Consider the following 16,567-nt stretch of genomic DNA (forward strand, 5'->3'; position numbering starts at 1 on the left):
CGGTCGCGTCGGCACGCCGGACCGGAAAATGACGGAATCGCACACCACAAAAGCCCACGGAGACTGCGGAACTTCTGCGCATGCGTGGGAAGTAATACCCCTCCATGCCATCGGGGGGCGATAGTCAATGTGAAAAGAGCCAAGTTGATTTAGTTCATGAAGAATATCTTTTTTTTTTCTGTTCTTGTTCAGTTCATGTACTGATTCGCTCGCTAACAGCCAACCGCAGTGCTCATTTAACCCGACAGCCGACCCGATTCTACATGTCGACTCATCCGAACACGCCCCCCCAGACGCCCAGACAACTGCTCCGACTTTACTGCTGCGCTAACCAGCTGCAGAAGGTTGTTTCCCCTCTTTCCCCGGCGATTCTAGAGGGTGTTTCCCACTCAGGTGTGCTAATGTTTTTCGCCATCCCCCCGTGCTCTCATTAGAAGATAAATCCAGACGCTCTATTTAATGTTCACACAAAGAACGCTGCATTTTGTCCCCGCGCCGAGAGACATCATAGAAAAAGCTCAGGGCCCACTGCTGTGAAGCGCCGGACGAATGTGCTGTTTGCCCTTGACGGCGGCTGTGGATGAGAAGCGCAGCGATACACACAAAGCAAACAGCCACCCTGACAGCTGTGGTTGGGGGGGTTATAATGAGTCATCAATCATGTCATCCGTCTTCTGTTGGGTGGACAGGCCATGGGTGGGACAATATACGGTGTTTGTCGCGATCCGAAGTCTGGCCTGACCTAAACCTGCGTCTGAAACGAATCCAGTATTATAGCAGCTGATGGGTTGTGTCATGTCCGTGATTGTGCATGATCCTTTTTTGGTTTTTTTTTTTGGGGGGGGGGGGGGTTACTGTAAATGTGCATTTTTTTTTAAATTTATTTATTTATTTATTTTTTGGGGCTATTAATGGAAATGTGCATTGGTACTCTACCATAATGGAGCAGAGTACGTTTTTGTTACTTAACTTATTCTCAGCCTGATTTACAACATCTAATGAGTATTTTTATTATTTATATTACATTCATGTAGTTTTAGGAGAAAGTATGAGTACATTTATATATGAAATTATCATCTGTGACTCCCACCGAGGCCCTTTGCCGAGTCACGTGCGTCGCGTGCGCACGACGACCCGTGTTTGATGTGCGGGCGTGGGCGTTTGACGAACAGACGAAGGAGCAGTTTGCATGCAGTCACACTCTGGAAGATTACAACCGGGTAGCTCTGGTGATATTCGCCGTCTCTCCGTGTGGATGTGGACGTGTATTAATCAATTCCTTTCGCATCGCATGCCTCACAGAACATAGGATGGACAGGACGGCGAGAAAGCGCCGTGCGTGAAATTGTCATCCTCAGCTCACACCTAAACGGGAGAAGGAGGTGGCGATCAGTTGCTTATGGGGTGACATGCAAAGTAAAGGTGTTAAACTTAATCTTGAAACGTTTAGAAAGAGAGCAAGAGAGAGTAGAGGGAATGAATGTTCCATGTTTGTGATCAGCGCACCGGTAAAAGACTCTCCTTGGAAGAGCCGCACTCGATGTCGGTGACTCTTTTTTTCCCGGAAAAACTTGCTTACAGCTTGCTTGCTTGACTTTCTTGATTGGACAAACACACTGAATTGCAAGAAGACATTCAGGGATTCTTCAAGACGGCTGCTTTTGTTGCACTTGAACTCAATGGAAAAGAAATTACAGCTATTCTTATTCCAGGAGGAAGAAAATATGTGCTCTTCCTGTCATCTGCCTCAACTTAACTAAGTTGCATCAGTGTGCATCTTTTAGGGAGCATGATGAAAAAAAAATACTTGGGCTATGAATGGAATACATTTGTCGGTACCGAGAGTGGAGGAGCCGCTTAAATAAGATGCATGGCGTGCCTTCATACCATTGTGACCCAGCTGTACAATAACTCCAAAATATCTCATTCAGATAACGGCGGCGTGAATAAATAGACGCGCTCTGGAGCTGGTAGATGAGCACAAATGAGTGAAGTGAGCCACTTCTATCAACTTTGCTGATTTTTCTTTGTGCCAAAAAAGTGTTGCAAACTAGGCCACATCGTTGAGTTAGTCCCCCCCAGAGAATTACAGATAGCGTTTTATTCCTCCCCCTCTCATTTCAACACATTGAATTGACCTCGAAATCCTTTTTTTCATTATTTATGCGTAAGCAAACTGGCCTAAATATACCGAAAAACATTTCATCAAAGACATTGGGGGTTTAATGGTGCGCCAAAAATGGCCGGTGGCTACATACCTGTGAACCACAATTCACGTCACCGTGTTCAAAATTGTAAATTCTGCAGTAAAAATCTGCAATGTACAAATCTCTAATTTACCTCATGATGTATACAACGCATTCAAGTCATAAGCTGCACTGTGAGGTTCTGGGTTTGAATCTCAGGTCAGGCATCCTATGTGGTATACTCTGGCTACCTTAGATTCCTACCACATTGCAAAAAAAAAAAAACTTGCACGTTGGCTCACGGAAGACTCAAGGAGTCGTGTTTCCGTGTCCAGCCCAAAGTGAAGCGTCACTGTGTGCACGGTTGCAGTTCTTGCATAAGTTAGAAATGGCGTCTGCGTCGTTGTGAGAGCGAACACAGCCCACTTGATGCTCCTCGCATTCCCATTCTCTTTATAAGGAACTGCAAGATCGTCACTTGCGGATGATGTAGAGTCGGTAGCTATAAAGTAAGCAACTCTGATATTGAGGATCTGTTGGAATGATACTGAATGACCTAAACTGAATGAAAATGCTCATTATAAAAAAATCTCAATCATACATAAAATACATACTTGAAAATGGCGGCTTCCAATCAGAGCTGGTCAGCGATGGGAGAGCTTATTTTAAAAGTGTAAACTTCGGGCCTGCTCTAATTGTAAGGATAAAAAAAAAAATCCAAAGCTGCAGTCGCGACTCATGACGTTGCTGTAAACTACACGATTGGTGACTCTATTAAAAATGTTTTTTGCTGATGTTATTTGTGCCACACACGCTAAACTGTGACCTCCTCTTTCTTCCCCAGACGCAAGCTGCTTTCCAGTAAAGCCTCACGGCGAGCAACCCCGAGCGGCGCGATAGTCGGGTGAGTTCTTAAATTGAAAGCACAAAACGACCCCATAACCTTCATCTCATTTCAATAATATGCTGACACGCATAAGCCGTTGCTTCGCTGAGTAGCAGAGGCTAAGACCTGACGGGGGATGTGTGTTCTTGGTGCCTTTGAGGCCTCATCCGTTTTCTCTCCTCCGATGACTGAAAAATATCGTATCCCCTTCCTCGCGTGCATTTTCGGCTGCCGTGTTCAGATAACGTTCCCACAAACATGGCTTTACGTCATTTGAAGCGTCTTGTTTGGTGCCCGCACTCATTGAAGCTGGAATGGTGCAAAAAGGCCATCATTCCAAATATGGGTCTTGGAGACTTTTTTGGGGGTCTCCTGTTGGGGTCGACATATGCCGAGCCAAATATAAAAAAAAAAAATGAATGGCTTTGAAATATCGTGGGCCGTAACACCAATTAAGATGGGTCATTTTAAAAAAAAAAATGTATCTTTGACGTCTTTAGCCGTCAATGGTACTGAATGAGTAAAACCACGTTTGGGTTACCTCCTTCGAAAACGGCATTGTTTTGCGTTGCGTGCATTCTCTTGCGACATCCGTGAGGAATCTCGGTCTTTGAAGTACAGGAAGTCGTCGTATGTGCGTCACCTTTGCCGTAGCGAGCTTCACTCGAATATATTAAATTCTTTCTTTTCCACATTATTTTCTCTCTCTCTATGGTGAAAATGACAACGTGTGTCAATAAACGCACGTATACGTGCGTATAAGTCTGTACGTCTGGGATGCAACTCGCCATAAATACACAGGCAGAGGTAAACAATCGACTCAAAGACGCAGCACTGCGGCACACGTTTGGAATGTGGAGGAAACCGATTTGCTTTATTCTTGCGCTGAGTGACATGAGTATAATGGGTTTTATTGCCGGTAAAAGAAACAAGATCTGACGTCTATTTGCGTCACAACGTCCACAAATCGCCGTTTCAATCAAATTATTCAAATGCAGGAGTAACTCTGTCCACTCACGCATGTAAACAAGTTATTCCGAATGTTTCCGAATTTCGGAATTTGGAACCCAAATATTGACTGCATGTAAACGTAGTCAATGAGGACCACGTCGTTTGTGGGCCTGCACTCCACTGCAGCTGGAACGCTGCAAATACGCCATCGCATTCACTTCCTCTCACACGCACACGCAGTGTGACACTGATAGCTCTGGGCTCACATGGGCAGAGCTCGAATGGCCTGGCGGGTTGTGCAAGTGGGAGTGGGCTCCATTATCAGAGCGGCTGCTTTGCCACCCGGCAGCCGGGCCAGCATCCTCTCCTCCCCCCTCCCTCCCTCCTTCTTCCTCCTCCTATTGCTGCAGCAGATTTAATTTCTTGTCCCAACAGGGCAAAGCTCCCTCTGAGGAGCAATGGCTGTGCTGTGAACACAGATGGAGGATTCAGATGAGAGATGCTTTTGATAAACTTGTGAATGTCAGCAGATGCAACCTGATTGCTTGCTTTCCAAAGACTATTTTCTCCCCTTAGAACGCTACACGTCAATCCACAGCTGAGGCATTCGTAAGAGAAGCGATCAAAAGCGAGTGCAAACGACGCTGTGCTCTTTTGCCATTGGGTTTTGCAGCGATGCCACATGTGTGCTCACTGCGAACCCTCGGAGGGCAAAATGTTTCTTGTCGTAAGAAAACAACACATCTTGCACGCCTGTTACTTTGTGTTTCATCATGTTTTCTTTCTTTTATACAAACATCTTCAGGACTAGCGCCATTCTGCTCTTAAAGTCAGTTTTTTTTTTTCATCATTTAAAACATTTCCAGATGATTTAATAACATTAATAACAAGGATACATATATATATATATATATATATTTATTATTATTTTTTTTAAAATATTTATTTTAACTAATTAATCGTAAAAAAAAATCCGATTAATCATGTTTTTCAACTACTATTTTTGAGACGCTTGTAACAGATATTTACTTAAATAGTATGTTGGAATTAAAGCAAAATCACCAAATATGAAGTATCGTATTTTCCGGCCTATAAGCCGCTACTTTTTTTGCTCGATTTTGAACCGTGCGGCTAATACAACATTGCGGCTTTTCTGTGGGTTTTTCTTTCACCGGTAGGGGCGCTCTATAGTTCAGAAAATCCACTAAATAAATCTAGATGATTTTTTTCTGTTTTAATTATCAAATTTATTGCTGTGTTAAAAGGCATTATTTTGTGGATTTGTTTATGTACCTCTAGGTGCATTCACAGTTCAAAATTGTTCTGTACACGCAGTAAACAACTAATTTTTTTTAACATAGAAAACTGCGGCTTATAGTCTGGTGCTGCTTGTATATCGTTTTTTTTTTTGTTTTTTTTTTCAGAAAAGATTTCCTTCGGCTTTTATGCAGGTGCGCATTATAGTCCGGGAAAAAAATATATAATATATATTGAATTTGAAGACTGTTCTCATAGCTTTCTTTGATTCTTCAATACAGGCATTTTTCAAAACTGACCACAAGCACGTGAAAGTGCACGAGAAACCACTAAACTGACCCAGCTAAGAACCTGTTGAAATATTTCACTTTGAACGCAGCTTGTCATGAAGAGTTTCACCTTCCGTCGCTACCTGCTGGCCGTTAGATTGAATGCGCGGTGGAGACTTGGCACCCACGGCCCAACGTCTTCTAGCGTCTACGTCCTGGCCGCTAAATGTAGCAGATATTGAAGCGGATTGTTTTCCCGAGAGCTGATGTTTACATGGTGGGAGACCATGAGAGGAAATTGATCGCGGCGTTGACAGGCCTGCAGGAGGCTTTTTATGCACAGTGGGAGTGTCTGCCTGCAGCACTGCACAGGAAGGGGACGAGAAGCAGAAAAGGGACCGCATCAGCGGATCTGACAAAGGTTTCAAATGGAAAGTTAATGATCCGCAAGACGAGCAATAAAGAAGGCATTATGCTTGCCGTTGTTTTCACCTGCATATACATATTGTCTTAATGAAATCAACAGAGCGTTTTTCAATTAGGATGAAATGTCTTTCAAAAAAAAATGTTTTCTCATTATTTCAAGTCATTGTGGAGTTTGGCACAAGCACGGAGAATTAACTTCCACGTTGTTTTTTGGAAGGTGACTTTTGTCTTTTGGAGCACGGAGAGCAGGAAATGAGATTGGCACCTTTGATTGGTTCTATTTCGAGCGTGAAGAACTATTTATTTGTTTTTCTCAATTAAAACACAGTGATTGCATAAAATCGAAGCAGTTTTTTTTTTACCGTAGTTACTTGTCGGTGTCTTCATCATGTTAAGACAACGTTGTGCTACTGGAATTATTCCCCAGATATCTTCCAGTACTGTTACAATGACTGTATTTTCCGGACTATAAGCCTAGATTTTGATCCATGCAGCGAATGCAACGGTGCGGCTTTTCTGTGGATTTTTATTTCACCACTAGGGCCGCTCTTTAGATCAGAAAATACGCAAAATAAATCTAATTTTTTTTTTCTTTTGGGTCTCTTCCGTTTTGATTAGCAAAGTCGGTGCCGCGTTTTTGCACTGTTTTAACAATTTGTTTATGTACTTTTATGTACATTCACAGTACAAAATCGTTCTGTACATGCAGTAAACAACTCATCATTTTTTTCAACAGCTTATAGCCTGGCGCGGCGCGTATATCTTTTTTGTTTTTGTTTTTTTCCAAAAAAGAGTTGCTGCAGTGTATATACAGGTGCGCCTTATAGTCCAGAAAATGCAGTGCGGAAGGCTCTGTTATGTTCCGGGGCTGCTTCGCTACACCTGGCGTGGGTCACACGACTTGTTTACAACTGTTGACAGCAGCATTGGGGTTTTTTTTTTGTTTTTTTTGAGGGGGGTGGGGGTTTGTATTTATTTTTTTCCCAATGCATTTTTTTGAAGTAAATATCCAAGTTGTTTAAAAAGAAATATTGCTCCATCTTCTGATCAAATCGCTCATCGCTTAAAGTCGAGATACGAGTTGATTAGTGTTTTTCGGGAAGTCGTGATCAGTCTGATTTTAGGCATTGTGTGAAATGCTATTTGAACGGCGGTAATTCAATCTCATGCATGTTTTCGCCTGTTATCACAAAACAACACGACAGTCTAATGTCTTTAGAAATTGCCGAGCTCTTCTTTGCCATCCTGAGAGCGCCATCGCACACATCAAAACATACATTACCCCACTCTCCTCTTGCAAAGAGCTCTTTTCCTGCTTTTTACTCGTATCCAAGCCGTTTCTCGTGATGCTATAATTAAACAGGGGAGGAGGGGTGATTCAACCCCGCTGCTGCAAAACACGAGCAGCTACATCTCGGGTGCAATCTGCGCCAGCGTGTACGTCGGGAGGATTCGTCTTCATCAGTGTCGTTGCGCAAGAAAATGCAGAGTGCTCAACATTTGTATGCAAATGCACAAAGTCACATTGCTTGTTACGCCAATCCCCTTTGCCTGCATGTACCGTTCCCCGAATGATGTGCCGAGATGCAAATGTCGATCCGTATTGCCGACTAAGGTACAAATTATCCTGATTATGATGACGTCGGATGGAGTGCGTCGCACGCCAATTGAATTGATTCAAGTGTGCCGGTGATGATAATCGTTTGTTTAGCAAGGCGCGTTGAAAGTTGCCCAAAGTTGAATTCATCCACTATGTCCGGGGTGAATGATGATGATGATGATGTCATAATTCCGCATGTTAAGCACATCGAAGCTCACATCCCGCACAATCCGCATCTCGAAAGCGGTGCGGGTTGCAGTGACATCAACAAGCAGATCATCCATCATGCGCTCCATTTTTTTTTTTTATCCCAGCACATCTCATTCGGGGTCACACAGGAAGCTGAAGACTCTATCCCAACTGACTTGGGGCAACATTTTGGCCTCATCACTTGTCAATCACACGACTGGCACACAGAGACAGAAAAGAAAAATTATTATTTGTCGTGTACACTCGCGTACGCAGAATTTGACCTCTGCGTTTGACCCATCATAGACGACCACGTGTATTCACTTTCATACCAACAATCTAGTTTTCAATTAAATCAAATTTGTTTTTCTCTGAAAAGTTCCATTCAATTCTTGAATGAACATTTTTTTGTAATTTGACAGAGTCTTCAGTGGACATATTTTTATGTCAACTTTGGTGACAATTGAGTTGACCGTCTTTTGTAGAACTTTTAATTTAGTCTTTAGTCAATTTAGTTGCCATTGAACCAACCATACATGATTTTTTGTAGAAGTTTATGAAAAGTGTAAAGTCAAATATGCATGATCATGAAATCTAAAAAATATCATTTACTCTTCAAATTTTTAAGTTGGACTCGATATTTGTAGACAGCTGACTCAAGTCTCGATGTTTATGCATACCGAGGGTGTTTAATTTGATTGTTGTTTTAAAATTAGACTACCGGTATACGTTACGCCTGCTGGAACCACCTTGCAGTTTCTTCAAAATGTTCTTTGAACACCTCAAGTCAATCAGTTTTTGAATCTGAAAATGTTATAAGCGCACCTCTCACGCACCATGGTAAAACTAAATAGGAGGAGCTGCTTTAATTGGAGGGCAATTAAATCAGCTGTGTTCACGCCCACAACATCGCATGTCACCCTTTTTTTAATTTTTAATCTGCGAAAAAAAAAAAAAATACTCCATTATAACACAATTCCATGCAGCGTTCGATAGCTCGGCTGGCAATAAAAATAGAGCCCAGATTTATTTATTTTTTTTTAAACTTTATGTAGTGTTGGGCAACAGTATTAACACAAAATTGTGCCACATCCATCCGCCAATTATATTGTGTGAAGTAATGCATTGTCCAAATGGAGGGCAATTAAATCAGCTGTGTTCACGCCCACAACATCGCATGTCACTGGCGTGATGAGAGGGACGTTGTCGTGGTTGATTCAACTACACATTTGTTTTGTTGGCGGTCCAAAATGTTGAACTACTCCACACACCAAATTTGACGTGAAAGAGACATCACATCAGAAGCCAGCTATCTATCATTCTTCATTCAAAGAATCTGAGCACAGCGATCCACGGCTGAATAAATATTTGATGCTGTATATCGTTTATTCACTCACTAGGTGTCAGCCCTCCAGCTTTGCACCCGCAGCAAATCCCCTGCACGATTTGACAGCATCCTCAGGAGAACTCCCACATGTCATCATTAAAGAGCAGCTACCTTTGTCAAAGTTTGGAGTCCAGCAGGTGGTAGGGGGAGGGCGAAAAATAGACATCTTTGATTCCGATGAGGAGGTGAGCAAACATCCCTCTCACAGGAAGATTTGGCACCTCGCACCGCAATACAATTGTTAACTGATCCCAGACACAAGCTTCAAATGGGTTGAAATGCACTTGGATCTTTTTTAGACTGTTTTGTTCATGTTTTAAAAATAACATTGGAAAGGCAAAGTACGGCGACAATATGACAAGTTATTAGTAGATTACGTGTTCATATGGTTTTTTTTTTTTTTTTTTTTTTAATGTTGCACTGCATTTTGTTTCAGCGCACAATTAAGTGTGATTCAGTTAAGAAACATCAAACAATACAGAGCAAAGTTTTAAACAATTAGTTTTTTTTTTTTAATTACTAAAACTCCACTTGTTCAGACAGAAATAGACAAAACGCTGACAGCCGAACTAGTTGGGAAAGGTCAGAGAGCGCACAGACGTTGTTACATGGAGCTGTCAGCAGACGCTAATTGGATGTTTATCTGGTGATTCCAAAAAGACAAATTATTTTCCTGGAATGAGGCTGTTTTAACTAAATAATGGCTTATTTTCCGAGCCCTTTGGCCACTGATTAACTTGTTGGAAAAACAAAAATGTATTTGTTGCAGAATAGACCTCCGCGAACAGTTTGCCCCCTCAGTGGGATAGAAATGTGCGTATGCGCTGTTGTGGGAGTGAACACAGTCGATCTGATTCCTGCACATTGCGGAAACGGACTCGCTGACGTCCATGCAGGAGATGGACTCATGCAAAGTATTTTTGTAAGGAACAGAAAGAGGATCTCCACTTGTGCTTCATGTGAAGTTGGCCGCTCTAAAGCGGGCACTTCCTTCCACCCCCGATCGTGTGTCTGTGTGTGACAGTGGGAGAAAGTTGGAGTATTCTGAGAAAAGGCGCACAGTTTGGGCCAGTGGCGTTTTTTATTTTGGATTCCTCCTTGCTACCGTTTCCCATTTAAAGCCTGCAGCAAAATGTCACAACTTTTTTTTTTTTTTTTGTACGCTCATCTATTGATGTTGGATGATAGCGTCTATGAACAAAGAAGGATTGTGTGTGTCTTTCATGTCCAACATCACAAGTTTAAGCTCTTAATGATTTAATAATACTTTTAAATTGATCTTTCTTGTCATTTGGAAGAAATGTCTTTTTAAATTTATTTATTTATTTATTTATTTATTTTTTCGCGTGTGGTTTGGCCATTAGAGGGCAATTCACAAAACGGAGATACCGTTGAAATCCGACCACCCATTTTTAGAGTACTTCTCATTTGAGTTACAAGTGAGCTGTAGCCTAGCCAATCAGATTTTGGGCTGAGAGGCGGGGAACAAAAGAAAAGCATACTGGGGCGTTGCTTTCTATATATTATATGGTAACTAAGATTTGTTTCGAAAATGACAGTGTGTTACTGTCATGTATAGCATGAACAATTGTTGCTCGGGTTAACTTGCCTTCATGTACTCATAAATAAGCGGAGACTCGAGACAGGAAAAAAATGCCCCTGTCAAGGTGTTCGTGGAGGTTGAGGAAGTGGAGGACCCAAACGAGGGTCGAGGCGAGGCAGGAGTAACTTAAATGGTATTTAATTAAAGATAAAAAGGCAAACAAAGGACTGGGAAAATCAAAACTCCAAAGTAGAAAAATACCTGGGATCAACCAAACAAGAACTTGACTTAACTTGGGGGAAAGACTGGCATGGAACAAAAGACGTAAACATGAAAATTAAAAACAAATTAATTAACTAAATTATAATTATGTGATAATTATCACGTAAAACATGAATATTTAAAATAATGAAATAAATTATTTCACATTTTTACATGATAATTTTCAAAATTGTAATTGGGAATTTTCAGTTTTACGTAAGTTTCACATTTTTACATAATTATATAATAAGCTTTTGTCATAAGTTTCACGTTTTCATGTGATAATTTGTTCGATTTTTACGCGATAAATTTTGTTTTGTTTTGTTTTTTTGTGGCAGCAATATTGAAGGAAAAAAATGCAAGAACTTTATTTAGGCCTAATTCACACTCACATTAATCTCTTCGGTCAATTTTGCGTTTTCAATGAACCAGCGTGGCGAGAGCATGCAAATTTCATATAGGAAAGGTGAGGCAGACAACCACCAGTGACATCACTGTCCAATCAAATTTATTTTTACTCAGTATCCTCTGGCAAATTCAGCTAGTATTCATTTCATGCAACAAAAATGGCCTGAAAACAATTTTGGAAAAAAATAAATAAATAAATGATACAAAAATAAAAACGATATAAGTGACACAGACGATTGATCGATTGGGTTGTCTGCCAATCAGAAAGACGTAATGAACACATGAGAAATATGGCACAGACAGTATGTAAGAGGGTTGCCGTGGCAACCGGAGCCACGGACGTCTCCGGGCAACCCACATTCTGCGGTAGGCGACGTGCAGGAACAGCTTCATGTGCGGTCACATACCTGTTCGTAATGATGGTGTTAGCGCGTTGACGTTCCCAATTGTAGCAGAGCGTCTGTGACCTTTTTTTTTTTTTTTTTTTTTTTTTTTCTTCCTGCAAGGTTCTGCTAGTCAGGTTTTTCTGTGCAGCTAACAAGCTTTTTTTTTCCTGCGCTCAGCTTTATTCACTGTAGGCATTCTTTAATTGAATTGAATAGATGCACTCGGTGCAACATTGAAACTGTGAGAGCTATTAGCAATTTTTATCATTGCACAATTCGAGAATGCGTGACGAGTGGTTAGCCGTTCGCCTCACAGTTTGAATGTTCAGAGTTTGAATCTCGGGTTTGGCCTTTATTTGTATGCCGTTTGCATATTCGCCCTGTGCTTGTGCGTTTTCGCTCTGTTCAGCGGCTTCCTCCCCAGTTCCATAAACATTGCATGTTCGGTAAGTTAAAGACTAAAATTGTTTATTTTTGTTAATGTAAGTGTGACTTGTTGTTTGTCTTGACAATACAGAGCCCTGCGACAAATAGCAAAAATTAAAAAAAAAAAAAAATAATAATAATAATAATAAATAAAAGCCAAGAGTAATTTATGCCTCTCCACAAAAGTGTTGAAGAATTGTCTATATTTCGAGTTGAAACTAAATTAGGATCTGACCGATTAATTAATAATAGCTCTTAATTATGGCCACAATGACAAAAAATTGTGAACGAAGACCTTTCTTTATGACACATGATCGCCAATGCATAAAACGGTAACAGTATAGCGCTACCTACTGCAGAGGAGGACTTACTCTATGTCAGTTTGCCTAATACTGATCGCTCGTATTGGAACGCGCCCATCCCTAATTTTGTGCCTTGTGATTGGCTGGCGACATGTCCAAGTTTTATCCCTGCACTCTACATGCTGCGGGCGTACTGCATCGAGTCAACGTTTTGATAGATGAGACGGAAATAGAGATAAGGAAATTGGAGCTGCGCCTTCACGAGCACAGATGTGACAGACATCTTGTTCCCTTTTTTTTTTTTATCTACGCCCCCCCCCCCGCTCCATTGTACGGAACAACTCAAGAAGCGATAAATTATTCAGCTCCTCCCCTGATGGCCACACGTTTAAAGGCGCTCGCTTGCGCCGTTATTCGTCCTCTCCTAGCATGCGCCTCCTTTTTAAAATGGCAGCAGAATGCATGTGACCTCTGAGTAGCATTCCCGCTACCAATGTGTAATTTATTCCTCTCGCTGTAAGGCGCCGCCGAACCCCTAATCGTAAATATGTAGGATATCAAAATGAGCGTGAAGGGGGAGGCTGTGCTGAGGATTACTGTATATGTAAATAACAAGGTGAAGCGTGATTTGTTTCCAAGGCGAGGGAAGGATGAAAGAATGCAGCATTTGCTGCTTGGGAGCGCATGAAGGACATCTCTTGCCTGACTTGTTTATGTTTTCTACTCGTTTGATGTCATGTACGTGTGATGTGATGTGATTTGTTTCAATCTAGCGTTGATGCCTGTTATGATAGATGTCCACTGAATTTTGCGTCATTCTGTGAAATTGGTTTCTTTCTGTTTTTCTTTTTTTTTGTCTTTTTCGTCTGACTTTCCAGGTGGCCTTTTGGGGGACTTGTACTTGGGTCTCATTTAAATAGATGGTGTGGCCGTATTCATTTTTAATAAAACAGGCTTAATATATCTGACCTAACAACTTTCACTTGTCTAAATTTCAATCTTGAAGTGACGCATTGCTCCACAGCTTCTGTGGAGTGAGGAAGTGTACCAGAGATTTAAAATAGATTTCTTCTCTTTCCATTTCAACACTTTAAATGGATTAATAATGCAAAATATTGACCGAGGGTAGACTAATAGTTTCAATTTGTGAACACGTTGACCATATTTGGACGTACGGGCTTTTCCCGAGTGACTTTTCTCTTTGCGCTTTTAATGGAACTTTTCAATGTGGTGCAGTGTCACGAAATAAAAAGGCCATTAAGGAAATGGCCCTAAATAAATAACGACATTAATTAAATCCAAATGCCATTTTAAAAATACAAACCCTCATAAAAAATGTAAAAAATATATCAATTAATTAAAATGCCATTAAGTAAATACATGTGATGATAAGAATTTGAGAATTCATGAGTAATTCAAATTCATGAAATATTTAATTCAGTTCTGAAATATTCGATTTATTACATTTATTCTGACATGTTTCAGCCCATACCGGGAATTAAGTCATACATAGTTTTGCATTTTCTGTCAATTTGACCTAAAATCCTGCTTTTTAATAAAGGGATGGAAATTAAAAAATGTTTTTTTAATGATCGATAGTTTAAATCCCTTATTCAAGTAATCAGTAGTTGCACACAGTATGCATGTGTGTGTGCGTGTGCACGAATGTGCACGTAGTTATTGCAATTTTTTTTTTCTTCATTTGGATTTAGGCACCATCATTAGCATTAAGGCCTGTGCACAAATAGTCACGAGGGTAATGAAACAAAAACTAAACGTCCCCAGCAGCCATAAAGGTAATGTATAGCGAATTTATCCATGCGTCGAGTCTATAACCTTGACGTTTATAGCGTCTAAGCTTATGGCAGACAGACCTCGACATGTTTTTGTTTTTTTTTCCTCCTTCTTTTTAAATGTTGATTTAACAGGTGTGCAAGCGGCCATCGGGGCAGATAAGAAAGTGAGGTGAAGTCCACTCACTTTTAACAAAGACGTTGGCTAAATAAATAGATCAATGAAGACCCTAATGGCTTTCTCACTTTGATAGCGGCCTCGACGCTTTCCCCTGAATCCAAATTCAGGACTTTTTTTTTGTGTGTGTGTGTGTGTGTGTAAGCGTGTCTATTCAAGTGCGAGTCCACTGACTGTATTTTATTTATGGTAATGTGTCTGTGAGGATTTTCAGTCATGTTATATCCACAAAGGTTGAGTCAAGAATAACCTCTTGCTCGCTAAAAGGCTTCCAAGTGACGTAGGACACACACATACCCGCGCTCATCTTTTAGGTCACAAGAGGTTGCGCCAGCTTGTCATGTGACTTTTTTTTTACGAGTCACTCAAGTCCACTGAGAGAGAGCGGACTGAGGACCATGTGTTCTCTTGAGTCGTGGTTGGTCCACTTTGACGTGGATGACCCATTTCGTTTTATTTCCGCTAGCTTACAAGTGCAAAGGCCTGCTTGATTATTTTGCCACTCTACAATTTCACTAAACGGCGATTCACAACTTCCCCGAAGTTTGTACTATCCGATATCATTACTCCATTGAGCACACAGTCGAGTTAACCTCGACTTTGTTAGTTTGGTAAGTGAATTCCTAAACCCTAAGACTTGGCAGATCCCCATCACATCATTTGACTTTGATAGCAAATTTATCAGTGCACGCGAGAGTCATCCAGAAACACCACATTTGTTTTAAACTGGTCTTTGCCAGGAATCCCACTCCTTGGCAGAGCTCTGTGCTGTCTCTTTTTTTTTTTTTTTTAAATTCTATATCTAGTTCATTTTCTCCCTTGGTGCAGTTTGTTTGGTCACTTAACAGAGCAGTAATCAAACAAGTGGGCATCACACCAACTATTCCAAGACCACAAAGGATTTGGGGTGGGTCTGTTGTCGTTTGAAAGCAGCCTGACCCAGAGCAGATTCAACTGTCAAGTGAAGTTATCATTTAATCATTTCGCAAAGGGTAGTGATAGACCGATTATTGGCCGGGCCGGTATTTGGCATTTTGACAATTATGCCTTTTTTTTTTTGTAACTTTCAAGGCCGATAAATTAATAGCTGGTTCTATCTGTCTCTCTCTATCGCAATCTCTCTCTGCTGTGCTGGTGGCCCTGCCTGCAGAAGCAGATTGGCCCGTCCACAGCACCTTCTGATTGGTTCCTTGTGCAGTGGGTAGCAGCCAATCAGCTGTAAGCTGCCGGTTTGCTTTTTCACCTCGAGTCACATGCACTACAGGAGAGGTGCCTCGAGCGGAGGACGGTAAGGCGACAGACTTTGCCTAAATTTTAATAAATGTCAGTTGACCTCAACTCACAACTAATAGACAACTATTTGCCGTGGTTAACTTTAAAAAGACGGTTGTTTTCATTGAGTTATAAGACATGCAGCTGAGCCTGGGAGATCGTGCACTTTTTGTAAGACTTTTAAAACTAAGTTGTCTGTTTTCTAGGACCTAAAAAACAACAACAAAAAAATTTAAATGTTGTAACTCACTGAATTTGTTTAATAAGCATGTACTTAAAGGCATTTAAGCCCCCCAACAAGGCCTCTCCCCGGACACACTTTTTCTCTAGTTCATTTTGAAAGTTCCATTTTAAAATAAAACATATCAGAATTGAGCCCTTTTCCCTTTTTTTATTTTTAAAAGTAAAAAAAAAAGAATAAATAATACTAATAATAATTTGACTGATGTGACATACTTGCATTACAATATAGTTTTCAGCCATATCCCCCAGCCCTACTATCAAGGCCCATCACTCGCCACAAGTGCAGCAGTTCCCTTCCCTGCAGGACGTGCACGCCATCTCTTGTGCTGGATCTCATTAGATTTGCTGTTCACTATTTATGTGATATATTTTCCTATTACACACATTCTAGTTACAATTTGACACCAATTTCAATGCCCGCATCTAGTTGCTAATTTAGCTGCAAAATGGATGGCCCTGTCCAAAGATGACTTCAAATATTGAGTCCGTAGAATTGACCTTTGCCTCTATTCGGCGCACGTGACCAAAGTGTGATGGGAGTTTCTATGTGATGATTTGGGTCACTATTTATGAGCTGGTTTACAGATATTCCGATGTAAGGCAA

At 41.0% G+C, this 16,567-nt stretch overlaps 1 protein-coding gene across 4 annotated transcripts in view; it reads left to right on the plus strand.

Annotated features, from left to right (window-relative positions):
- lrfn1 (leucine rich repeat and fibronectin type III domain containing 1) overlaps nt 1-16,567 on the plus strand; it is a 209,768-nt gene that overhangs the window by 143,999 nt on the left and 49,202 nt on the right. For all 4 annotated transcript variants that reach the window (XM_088300165.1, XM_088300170.1, XM_088300169.1 and 1 more), the window contains one exon: nt 3,031-3,090. The gene's annotated coding sequence lies outside the window, so the exon portion shown is untranslated. The remainder of the gene's footprint in view (nt 1-3,030; nt 3,091-16,567) is intronic.

This window comes from Idiotropiscis lumnitzeri, chromosome 7, assembly GCF_059441095.1.
Source record: "Idiotropiscis lumnitzeri isolate Australia: NSW breed Sydney's pygmy pipehorse chromosome 7, RoL_Ilum_1.0, whole genome shotgun sequence".
In the NCBI taxonomy this organism is placed as follows: domain Eukaryota; kingdom Metazoa; phylum Chordata; class Actinopteri; order Syngnathiformes; family Syngnathidae; genus Idiotropiscis; species Idiotropiscis lumnitzeri.